Source organism: Anomaloglossus baeobatrachus, chromosome 5 (assembly GCF_048569485.1).
Source record: "Anomaloglossus baeobatrachus isolate aAnoBae1 chromosome 5, aAnoBae1.hap1, whole genome shotgun sequence".
NCBI lineage: Eukaryota > Metazoa > Chordata > Amphibia > Anura > Aromobatidae > Anomaloglossus > Anomaloglossus baeobatrachus.
This window is the reverse complement of record NC_134357.1, coordinates 116121184-116134363: the sequence shown is the minus strand read 5'-3', so window position 1 is coordinate 116134363 and position 13180 is coordinate 116121184. Positions and strand designations below refer to the sequence as shown.

The window sequence follows — 13180 nt, the reverse complement described above, 5'->3', positions numbered from 1 at the left end:
CTTCAACATAAAAGTGACATTAATATTTTGTAGAGCCTCCTTTTGCAAAAATAATAGCCTCTAGTCGCTTCCTGTAGCTTTAAATGAGTTCCTGGATCCTGGATGAAGGTATATTTGACCATTCCTGTTTACAAAACAATTCCAGTTCAGTTAAGTTTGATGGTGTAACACCCGCCTGGATAAACAGACTCAGGTAGGATGTAATGGACAGACTAGAGGTAAGCCCCTCACCAAGCAGGACCCCAGAACCCTGAAACCCTTTAACCCCTATACAGGGATTTGGAATTACACAAGGCCCTGGAGATCTCTACCCGTGGAAGGCTGCAGTCCGATGAGAGTATTCGTCAGGCAGGGTCAAACCAGGAACAGCAGAACAGGGACAGAATCGGCAGGCAAAGGCGTAAACAGAAAACGTAGCAGTGGTCAGATCCGGGTCGGGCAGCGAGGTACAAAACAGCAGGCAGAAGGGTAGTCAACAACAAGCAAGTCAGCACACAGGAATCACAAAACAAACAGCACATGACCCAGAATCAGAACTATCTCTGGCAGAGGCCAGCAGACAGGAGGGGGAATAAGAAGGGTGTGGTGTCTTCCCATTAGCTGTAGCTGAATGATGGTACTTCAGCTGGGAGACACCCGCCACCTACAGTCAGCCAGTGGTACTGCAGATCCCAAGATAACCCAGCCCAGTGGATGATCGGAGCTTGCGCCCACCGGTGCTGCTGGCATCGACTCCTCTCCCATCACCAGCACCATCCAAGGCAGGAACACGGCGTCGCCTGGCGATCGGAGCAGAAGTCGCTGGAGCAGACTCCGGCGGTGACGTAACAGTACCTCCCCCTCCACGAGGGGCCTCCGGACCCTCAAAATCCGGCTTCCCAGGAAATTGGAGGTGAAACCGCTGGACCAGACCCTTAGCATGAATATCGCTTGCAGGGACCCATGACCTCTCCTCAGGGCCGTAACCCTTCCAGTGCACCAAATACTGTACCACCCCTCTGACAATACGGGAATCAAGTATTCTCTGTACCTCATACTCCAAGTTACCTTCAACCAAAACAGGAGGAGGGGGGTCACTGACTGGGTGAATGGGGACACGATATATCTTGAGGAGGGACTTATGGAACACATTCAATATCTTAAAGGACGGGGGGAGCTGCAGACGGAAAGCTGGGGGATTAATGACCTCGATTATCTCGTAAGGTCCAATAAATCTCGGACCCAGCTTAGCAGAAGGGACCTTGAGTTTAATATTCCGTGTGGATAACCATACCTTGTCCCCAACTCCAAGGCTAGGGCCCTTGGAACGTCTCATATTAGCAGAGAAGGCTTGACCAACCTTGCCTTCTTCAGGTTCTCTTTAACCTCAGACCAGATAGCCTTCAATTTGTCCACAGTTGATTCAGCATAAGGAGTATCCACCACAGCGGAAGAAAAAGAACCAAAACGGGGATGCAACCCTAAATTGCAGAAAAAGGGGGTAGTCTTGATGGATTCCTGATACTTTATTTACTTTTACTGATTAGGGAGGTTTAAGAAAGGACAGAACAAAATGACGAAGGTGATATTTGTTTCTTCCCAAAAATCCATTAGAGGATGATCCTGGGGGGAAGGTAGAGTTATCTGAGATTGGAAATAATGGGCCAGTGGGGTCAATTGGGGAGTTATTCTTGTTGCCATATCTTGGGGCCAGAATTGTGAAATATGTGCTAAACGACATATGATTAAAAGAAGGGGTGGCGGGGTGCAGGCACCAGGAGAGGGTGGTGAGTGATTTTGCGCAGATAGACTGCTATTCAGACCAAAGGTTTCCTCTATTGATGATAGAAAAAGTCTAGTACACTTTGTGGACTGATGCCATGTAACATTTTCTACAATCTGGAATGCCATGTCTTCCAGAGAGACAGGAGAGACATCTCCACGAATGCGTGGGCGTCTGCAAGACCATATGAACCTACAAAAAAATACTGCGAAAATGTTCACAAAAGCTAAGAGGTGTTCTTATAGGTATGGTCTGGAAGAAATATAAAAGACAAGGCAAAATGCTAATTTTCAATATGTTTACTTTGCCAAACCATGAAAAGTCCCTCACAAGCCATGAATTTAGGTCTTTATGAATTTCTCCTAGTAAGGGTTGGAAATTCAGTTCGAACAGGCAGGTAAGGGCTCTATGTATGTGTATCCCCAGATATTTTATACCTTGGGATGATCAAGAGAAAGAAATATGTCATTAACCCTTTCCCGACCTAGGATGTATAGGTACATCCTGGCAATTGTGAGGACACAAGCGCTGTGATTGTCGCAATCACCACCGGGAATATGGCTTTGCTGACAGCTGAGCCCCAGCTCTCACAGCCAGGGGTGGCCCCTGTGTCATCCCTAGCTGTTTAATCCCTTAAATGATGCGATTGATATCGATTGTGGCACTTTGGGGATTGATAGAGGGATCGTGCTCCCTCTACCCTCCGATTAGGGTCCCTGCTATGTCATTGCAAGGTACTGATCGTCGACATGGTGATCCGAGGTCATCATGACAACCTCAACCAAACTACATGACGCCTCAGGGATCATGCCTGCAGATTGATCCCTGGAGGTTCTAACAGTGCAGCTCTGACAGCTGCAATGTACTGCGATGTACCTGCGATCAGAGCACCAAAAAGTAATGTCCCATACAGGTACTAAGTAAAAACGTTTTTAAAAAAGTTAGTAAAAATATTTAAAGAAATCAGAAAATAAAGAACAACAAAAAAAAATATTGCAATAAATAGTTATATTTGTGTAAAAAAAGTACACATATTTGGTATAACTGCGTGCATAACACACTGATCTATAGAACTGTCACACTTGTTAACCCCTTCAGTGGACACTGTAAAAAACAAAAATAAAAACTGTCTTTTCATCCTACAGCAGACAAAAAAAGTGGAATAAAATGTGATCAAAAAGTCATATATAAATAAAAATGGTACAGCTGAAAACGTCATCTTGTCACACAAAATAACAAGCTGCAATACATCTCAGCAAAAAAAAAATTAAAAAGTTATAGCTCTCAGAATACAGCAATGCAAAAACTGCTTTTTTCTATAAAATAGTATTTATGGTGTAAAAGTGGTAAATCATAAAAAAACTATATTAATGTGGTATCGCTGTAATCTTACTTACCCAAAGAATAAAGCCGTCTTATCACTTTTACAACACAGTGAACGACGTAAAAATGAAACACAAAAAAAACCCAAACTATTGATTCTGTCTCACAAAAAGCAGAATAGAAAGCAATCAATAAATATTACGTGGCCCAAAATAGTGCCAATAAAAACTTCAACTCATCCAGCAAAACAGAAGACCTCACATGTCGGCAGAAAAATAAAAAACTATAGCCTGCAAAATTCAGTGATGCAAAAAACCTTGATTTTGTATAAAAGTTTTTTTAGTGTGATAGTAGCCAAATCTACCAAAACTATATAAATCTGGCATCTATGTAATCGTGCTGACCTGAGGAATAAAGCCACCTAATCACTTATACGAGGGGAATGGCGTAGGTGTAAAAAATAAATAAAGCAAATTCTTCAACTGCTGTTGATTCGTTCATTCTACCTCCCAAAGATCACAGTATGGTGCTGCTCATTTATCATGCGCTCTACACTGGGCGCTTACACTGTGGAGTATGTGTAAATCTCTAAAAAACATGGTTCAGATGAGATTCCCAATGGAACATTCACTTTAATGAGGCAGAGGGATTTACTGTGAACTCTCGTCTGGCCTGTGGTGAGGCAGTGACCATCTGTTTACGCATCTTTTTAGACGAACACAAAAGTGCGGTCATAAACAGTTTAGTTCACCTTTGAAAAGATGGACACTGTCAAATAGAGTCCAGAGAAATGCGGGCGTCACACGGGACGATCTATCGTGCGATATATCATCGGGGTCACTGTTTTCGTGACGCATATCCGGCATCACTTGCAACGTCGTCCCGTGTGACACCTATGAGCATCTGTAAATGATCGCAAATCGGTTACGAATCGCAAATCGTGTACAGGTCGCTCATTTTTAAAAAATCGTTTATTCTACTTAGCGCCGGTTGTTCATCGTACCCGGGGCAGCACACGTCGCTCCGTGTGACACGATGTGTGAACGATGAACACAGCTTACCTGCGTCCCGCGGCTCCTGCCGGCTATGCGGAAGGAAGGAGGTGGGCGGGATGTTTACGGGGGTCACTTGTGGGAGAGCTCCACTGCTTAGGCACATCACGGGCTCTCCAAATGCAACATGGCATCCACTATCTATTCCAGACAATTTTGCGCTCTAAAATTCCAATGGTACTCCTTCCCTTCCGAGCCTTGCCGTGCGCCCAAACAGTAGATTTCCACCACATATGGGGTATCGGTGTACTCAGGAGAAATTGGGCAACAAATTGTACACTGCATTTTCTCTTGTGAAAATGCAAAATATGGGGCTAAAGTAATATTTTTGTTGGGAAAAAGTAAAATTTTCATTTTTTTACTGCCATATTGGCTTAGTTTCTGTAGGTTAATACATTTCTTGGGTGTAAGGCGTAAAGGAGGCACGGTCTTGAAAAGGGGCATAACTATGGGTGAAAATCACTGAGTGCTCTGCTTTGTTCATTTAAACACAATTTAATTAGAAATTAATGATAAAGCAAAAACTACCTAAAATCCTACAACCAGCAAATATTAAAGAAATGTACAAATGGCTGTTCTGTTTCTTTTTACAGTCTCAGAACTTTGGAATAATTTGGTTCTCCACTACATGTTACTATAGCAACAAGCTCGTAGTTCCATCTTCACACCTACACAATCTATTCTCATTGGATGCTGAAAGGAAATGTATTATAGCTGAAATTCAAATTAATTTACTATTTATAGCAGCAAACTCAGGCTAATTTCAATTTTTAATTTGTAATCAAAAATATTGCACAAACAGTAAGAGCATAGTATGGCATACAAGAAGGGTTCTGCCAACGACAAAGCAACGGACTTCATCTTAGGCCCCTTCACACGTCCATGTAAAAAGAAAAGCAAGTTTTGCAGGGTACGTTTTGGCCATCCGTGTGTCGGTGTGCGTCGCCTGTGTGACACATCTTTGTGACCGGTAATGGAAAAAAATGCATGATACTGAAATTAATTTTTTTTATGTGTAAAAGATGTGCAAAGCCAGAAAAGTGATAGACAGACAGATAGATAGATAGATAGATATAGATTGATAGATAGATAGATATAGATTGATAGATAGATAGATAGCTTGTACAACTATTTAGCAGAGTTAATAAATAATTTTAGAAAAAATAAAGACTTGATGTTCCCCCCTAATTTTCATAACCAGCATAGGTACAGCAGCAGCTGCAGGCTGCAACCCTCAGCTGTCAGCTGTACCTTCCCTGGTTTTGAAAAATAGAGGGGATCCTACGCTGATTTATTTATTTGAACAAATCATTTAAAATAATGGCATAGGGTCCCCTCATTTTTACAAAACCAGCCAAGGGACAGTAGACAACTGGGGGCTGATATTTTTAGGGTGGGAAAGGCCATGATTATTTGGCCCTTCCCAGCCTACAATTAGCAGCCAACAGTTGCCCCAGAGATGGCGCATCTATTAGATGCGTCAAATCTGCCACTGTACTCGGCTCTTCCTGTAGCCCTTGTGCGGTGGCAAACGGGGTAATATATGGGGTTGATGCCAGCTGTAAATTGCCAGCCGACATCAAGCCCTGGTATTAGTAATGGGTGGGCATCTATCAGACACTCCCACTACTAATCCAGTAGAGATCAGGAAAAAAAATTATTTGAACAAACACGTCCGACTACACCCTTGTTCACCAATTTATTAAAAACTAATCTGAGTTCCTCAAATTTTTATTGGTGTAGCAATACTATAATTCATATATTCTGTATTTGCAGAGTGCCATTTTATTGTGCTGCTTACATGCACTGAAATTTTGAATTTCGTACCGAATTACTACAGCAGAAACTATGCTAATAACTTTGACGTACTTAAAGGGAGTCTGTAAGTAGGAGCAACCTTCCTAAGCCATCTATTTGGGCATTTAGGTCGTAGGAAATATAATAAAGGGATACCTTGATATCTACGATCTGAGGTCTTACTTCAGAAAAAAATCTATGTTTTTGCTATAGGTAAATGAGCTGTTCCAGGACATACTGTAGATCTGCATGAGAATTTGCATCCAGAACTTATTTTAAATAAAAGGGGGCTTCACGAGTGGGAGACATGTAACGAACACAGAACAGTAGAACTTTGTTTTCTTACAATTATGTTAGCAGCTGCAGCTCTCACAGCTCTGCTGTATTGCAGCAATATTACAACACTGACTGCCTGTGAGAAGGAGGCTGAAGCACTAAGAAGACACTTGTATTAGTGTCAGTTATAATCAAGGGTGGGGTTAAAATTTTTAACAAGAGGTTCCATATTTGTGTTAGGAAACCACGTCCATTTAAGACCCACGCCTTTTTGAATGTCACACGCAAGTAAAGGTAACTAAAAGAAAGAGCAGTTTACCCTTCTTGGTTCTTTAGCTAGTACTCAGTATTGTGTTGTCCCTCTGTTTTTCTTTCTAGAAATGAAAAAAAAATAAATTGACAACTGGCACTGGTATACATAGAAATAATGAGGCACTATAGCAGACATTCTTATTCCCTTTCCCACCCAAAAAAAATATTCGGTTGGGTCACATAAGAATATATCTCACAACTTTACAGCCTTTACAAAGGAATTTTACCCCTATTGAAGTCCCTAGATTCCCCTTTCATTGCACTCATAAAGTATGATGCTAACAAAAGTGCCCTGCAAATGTTGTCTCATACACCCACAGTGAATTCCTCCACAGTATTCTCCACACGCACATTATGATGACCCTAGTGTACCCCCCTCAACTACCCCAGCAAAGTATGGTGACCCCAACACAGTATGAGCCCCAGCTGTGACCCCCATACAGCCCTCCATGCAGTATAATGGCCTCCAACACAGCCCTCAAATAGCCCTCCATAAAGTATAAAGCCTCCCTCATGGCCCGCTAAATATTATAATGTCATGCGCATAGCCCTCCAAATTGTATAATGGCCTCTACAGAACCCTCCAAATATTATCATGGCCCCCACATAGTCTTTCATATACTACAGTATAATTTGGTAAACACAATCCTTCATATATTATAATAGACTACCACTGTTCTCCATATAGTATTATGCAACCCCAATAGTCCTCTACATATTATAATGGGCCCCACATTGCCTTCTATATAGTATAATGCAACCCCCATAGTTCTCTATATAGTATAATAGGCCCCACATTGCCTTCTATATAGTATAATGCAACCGCCATAGTCCTCCATACAGTATAATCTCGCACAGTCCTTCATATTGTATAATGCACCACATAGACCTCCATATATTATAATGCACCCCCATAGTCCATGTAGTATAATGTGCCCTGCATAGTCCTCTATATATTTTAATGCACCCACATAGTCTTCCATATATTATAATGCACTCCATAGTCCTCCATATATTATACTGCACCATCATAGTCCTCCATATATTTTAATGCACCTCCACACTGTTCCAAATAGTATAATGCACCCTCCATAGTCCTTCATACATTATTAAGTGGCCCCCATAGTCCCCTAAATAGTATAATACACCCCCATAGTCCTCCATATATTATAATGCACCCCCATAGTCCTTTAAATAGTATAATGCACCAGTCCTTCTTATATTATAAAGCACCCCCTTAGTCCTCCACATAATATAATGCATACCTCATAGTCCTCCATCAATGTACTCACTGATTTAAAAAGAAAACAAATTCCTCACTTCTCTTTCCCCTGCTGCTCCAGTCTCTGCAGTGGCGTGTGCTCTGCACATCTTGGCACAGTGGTTGCGCAGTAGTGACGTCATCATGCCCGCTGTACTGAGACATAAGGGCGCAGACACAGCGGGAGAATAATAAAGGGAGGGGATAGCGGATTGCTCACTTTTTCATTATTGTTTTGAATGGTATCAGCATCCGCAATACCAATACAGTTGAAAGTGTAATGCCTGTTGGGGGGAGAGGGGTGGGCACCATGTCACCATCTCATGGGACCCTTAGCGGCCCAGTTATTTGTCCCCATTGGTGGTATGTCACTAACAACTGGCTGTAACCAGGGTTGGGTTCATCACTATGAAAGCTCACACCAGTGTCACTGTGTACAGACACCTCTGACAACTTTGATGGTGGAATGCGGTTATTAATTCATCTTAATACACAGGAGGAATAACAGAGGAACAGTGCAAGGGAAATACAGGGAAGGTTCCCGCAGTGTTATATCATGAACACAAGAAGTGAGGAGCGGAGACGGGGTCTCCAGACCTGGATCTGTACATTTTTACATTGCACATTATGCTCCAGTTCCTGGTAGGGGAATATTTTTTACTTATGTTCCCGGCTTATTTTATTAACCATGTGTGTGCCTTATACTGTAGTGTATACGGGTACAAGAGCAAGTACATTGCATCAGTCGCCCCATAAAGAAATGCAGGGACTATATTGCAAAAGAATCACCACCTATTAATAATTGGTGCTTTATTTATGATCAGTTCTTTAGGCCCCATGTAAAAAAAACCCCACAAACAAACAAAACCAAAAAGTATAGCCCATCATCACTGTACCTGCTATTACTATCATCTAAGAGCTGCTACAGGCAGAGCACATACATATAATACAGGATCAATAAGACACAACAGTAAATGACCTAACTATCGCAGGACCCAGAACTATTCCATAGCTCAGTACATTGGACAGCAGCCAGTCACTTTATCCGTCTGCGCAGCCGAGATTTTCCACAATCGTGCTGCCCTTCTCTCAGTGCGCAAGTGTGCTATTCACGAAGCTGCGCCGGAAGACCCACAGTGATGCGAGAGTAGGGAAAGATAACCTGCGCATGCGCACATGTCGCAGCCGCTGGGCGGACTCCAGTCATCAGGAGGAGGAAGGAGGCGAACGTCTGGCATCATCCTGCAAGGTGAGGGGCAGCCCTGCGTGGGGGGCTTCGGGGGTGCAGACGGGCACGGAGGAGCGTGCAAGGAATTGTATTTGTTAGCTATTCTGGTTAATCAGTGTTTCTATATTCTGAGATATTTATAGAAACATAAACAAGATATGCAGGAATAGGGAGGGCTGTGCTGCGTCCTGCGGGGCAGTGCTGGCCCGGGCTTTCATGGAAGCATTAAGAAAACATCCTTACTCTGTATATTCTGTAGCTATCATTAGTATTATTAGTTATTATGACTACATTTGCATTAGTCATGTAGATAATATGTGTGCATGTGTATAAAGATAATGAAAAAAAACATATATACACCCACACATACTAATATATATATATATATATATATATATATGCATATATGTATATATATATATGCATATATGTATATATATATATATGCATATATGTATATATATATATATATATATATATATATATATATGGTCACATATATAAATAAAAGCAAATATATAATAAATATATATATATATGCATATATGTACATATATATATATATATGGTCACATATATAAATAAAAACAAATATATAATAAATATATATATATATGTACTTCTATATACATTTACATACATGTATATAAATAAAAAAAATTCTATATATATAAACAATGTAAACTCATATAAATATACATATACAAATATATATATATATATATATATATATATATATTTTAAAACCAGTGAATCTAGAGGGACACTGTATATGCTAATACATATTAAAACATTGAATATATATATGTATATATATATATATATGTATGTATATATATATATATATATATATATTTGGGCTGCATTACTGCTATATAGAATATGCTTTATAACATGAAGTTACTTAGCGCACAAATTGGCCAATTCATGAGAGCCCATCAGCCCCAACATAATGCACATTCCTCTGCAGCGACCCCAATTTATACATGTGAAGGGTACAGACTGCCTTTTTAGCCAGTACTCCCCCAATCGGTATATGGCTGCTTTTTATTAGTGTTAGATTTTAACTGCCCTTTACATTTGTAGATTTTTGGCCCTGGAGAGGCATATATGATATAAATAGCTAGGGCCACTCCAGAGAAATGTACACTAATTTGTGCGCTGAGTACTGTTCCAGCAGTGTCAGTACTGGCTCTCCTGGGAATCGCGTTACATTGTTTTGTCACGCAATCCCTACGGCCATTCAGTGCTGGCTTCACTCTCCTTCAGACAAATCAAACATTTGGAGGAAGAGAGAGCTGATGCTGCCCATTCTCTTCCTCCTGAAGTCAATTATGTACATAGGAGAAGAGAGTGATGTCAGGACTAAATGGCTGTAGAGATCACATAACAAAACAATGTCACACGATCCCCAGGAGAGCTAATGCTGACACTGCTGGAATGGCAGCGGAGGTAAATATGTGTTAGTATTTTACTGGGGCAAACATGGGGAATGAGAAGGACAACCTCTTTAATGTTTTTGAGAAAGTGCAACTTCTCTTGTTTTAGCTCTATAGGGGCTATTTTTGTAGATAGAACCTGCCTCATCATATTCCGTTAAACTTGCTGTGCAACCTCTTTGCACGTAATGTTATATATATAGTCGGGAAGGGGTTACAATTTTATTTCAACACTGCCAAGAGGGAACACTTCTACATGATTTTCGTAGACATGGCCTTCATCTTAAAACGTAGATTCACCTTTGTAAACCTTCCCGAATTTGTTCCAGATCAGTCTGACTCCTTATTGGTCATTAACGTTCCTAGGGTCAAATTTAGACATCTGTGCAGCACAGTCCGTGTACAGACCGCGATGTGTAAACTGGCCTCGAGTCTATTTACCTAAATTTGCCAGCTTTATAAATTTTTATGAGAACGCGGCTCTGAGAATAGTATCTTCGGCAGTCCTATAGTAAGTGAAAAAGTGGTGGACATGCAGGACCACAACTCCATATAACTAGGGCGCACTGGGGTTCTGTTCTCACGATCAGAGGGGTCCAAGGTGTGGGACCCTCACTGATCAGCCCGTTATTTACAGTATGGATAGGTGATAACGGATTTATGGTATAACCCTTGCAGTTTGTATAGTTTTTTACTTATACTATGTCTTCCTCTTGTTATAATAGATCTCTGGGAGCCAGTCACACTTTAACTTTTTTTTTTCCATCTCGTTTTACACTTTTTCCACTGTATCTAGTGCATCTATACGAGTCCTACACGGCTACAAAAGAGACAAAGTGTCATCAAAACTGATTGAATTGAATTTGAGATGAAAGTTATATTATTAATCTTACTTTCATCGTATGGGTAAAAACAAATGTTCTATGAAACTCAGTCTTGTCAAAACTTTGGAAATTGTTCTTGGGTTCAGTAAGATATTGATTTAAATCTTACTTTTCAAAGGGGGGTGTACTCATTTATCCTGAGCACTGTATGTTCACATTATGTATGTGATGTTCTTAGACGTAAATGTCAAGAAAAGCTAACAATGCATATGTTAAAGGGAGCCTGGTACCAGACTTTGGCCTTCTAAACTAAAACTAGCACCTTAATCAGCGCCTGTGATGCATTCCATGAAGGTGCATGTTACCCCCTGATCCCCCCGCAGACCCCATAAATACTTTTATAAAACTCCCGCCCTGTATGTCCATTGTCCGGTCCGATGGGCATCCTAATCTGCGCTTCCTGTCCCTCCTTTCGCCCCCCTCCTGTGTTGATTGACGTGGATGACGCCTCTGACGCCATCAACGTAGGCGTGTAAAATCTTCATATTCCCGACTTGCGTAGGATCACTTCTCTCTGCCCTGTTGCGGGCAGAGCAGAAAACATAGGTGCGCGTGTGCGAGCCAGCAAGTTGTCTATGCAGGCGTGAGATTTTGCCCGGCGATGTGGATGAAGAGGGTGGATGAAACATAGGTGTGGTTGGCATCCGAGGCATCATCCATGCCAAGCAGCACAGGAGGTGGGCGAAAGGAGGGAAAGGTGGCGCAGATTAGGGCGCCCATCGGACCGGACAATTTACATACAGGGTGAGAGATATTATAAAGGCATTTTTGGAGTCTATGGGGGGGGGGTCAGGGGGTAAGGTGCACCTTTATAGAATGCAGCTCAGATGCTGCTTAAGGTGTTAGTTTTAGTTTAGAAGGCCAAAATCTGGTGACCGGTTCCTTTAAATGGATACTTCCAAAGGATGCCAAACAGTGGTATCTGTCACCTATACTGTCCCACTATCAGAAATATCATTTTTATTTTTTTTTTTTTTTACTGGATATCTTTGAATGGAATAGAATTGTCAGTTGTAGAATTCTTTACATTGTTTTTCGGCATGCCAGTGTTTACCGGTTCGATGGAGGCAGAAAAGTCAATCTTTGAGTCTCCGTCAGACTGGTAGACCCTATAGATGCTTTTATCACTTATGACAGGTCCTTCTTCCGGTCTACACACTAAACGGAGATTAGACGTGAAGGGAGCTTTTAGTAATGGCTTTTTAGCAGGAATATTAAATTCCCAAGAGCTGCTATCTGGGCACAGAAGGAAAAAGAAATCAATATCTGTGAATGGGAGAAGCAAGTAGTGCCGACAACCCTCAAACCAGCCGCTTCCCATTCACTGAGACAAATGTTAAATTCTGATTTTGCCTGATGACTTCAGCATAATAGATATTATTACAAATTTGGAATTTTTCAGTCTTCAGTTAAAGTCTACTAATGTTCTGACGTATCCAAATATTCTCCCTGTCATCAGAGAATAACCAACTATTTAAAACAGGTTTTTTTGGTGTTACATGTATTTCTTTTAAAAAAAAAATTGGCAATGGTTTTCTTAAAAATATGACATACGAGAACAAAAAAAAAATATTGTGATTTTGCAATTTCCACATTGGCCACTGGCCCTTTCAGGAAGAGTTTTCAGCTGGCTCCCTATCAGTAAAGGCAGAATACAGTGATAGGTAACTCACAGATGATAACACAGGATCCACCAGGTACAAGAGGTGATCTAAAACTCACCTCTTCCACCTCCTTTCACAATGACCTTTTCACATGCTCATTAGATGCTTTAATAAAAAAACAAAAAACAAACCCAAACATGGTCTCAGTCTACTCATTCTGGCTATCTAGATGTGTTGTTTCC

At 41.1% G+C, this 13180-nt stretch overlaps 1 protein-coding gene across 2 annotated transcripts in view; it reads left to right on the top strand.

Moving 5' to 3' along the window:
- The first annotated feature begins 8944 nt into the window (after window positions 1-8944).
- The window catches only part of RUFY2 (RUN and FYVE domain containing 2), a 51865-nt gene continuing 47629 nt past the window's right edge, over window positions 8945-13180 (top strand). For both annotated transcript variants that reach the window (XM_075352384.1, XM_075352383.1), the window contains exon 1: window positions 8945-9032. The gene's annotated coding sequence lies outside the window, so the exon portion shown is untranslated. The remainder of the gene's footprint in view (window positions 9033-13180) is intronic.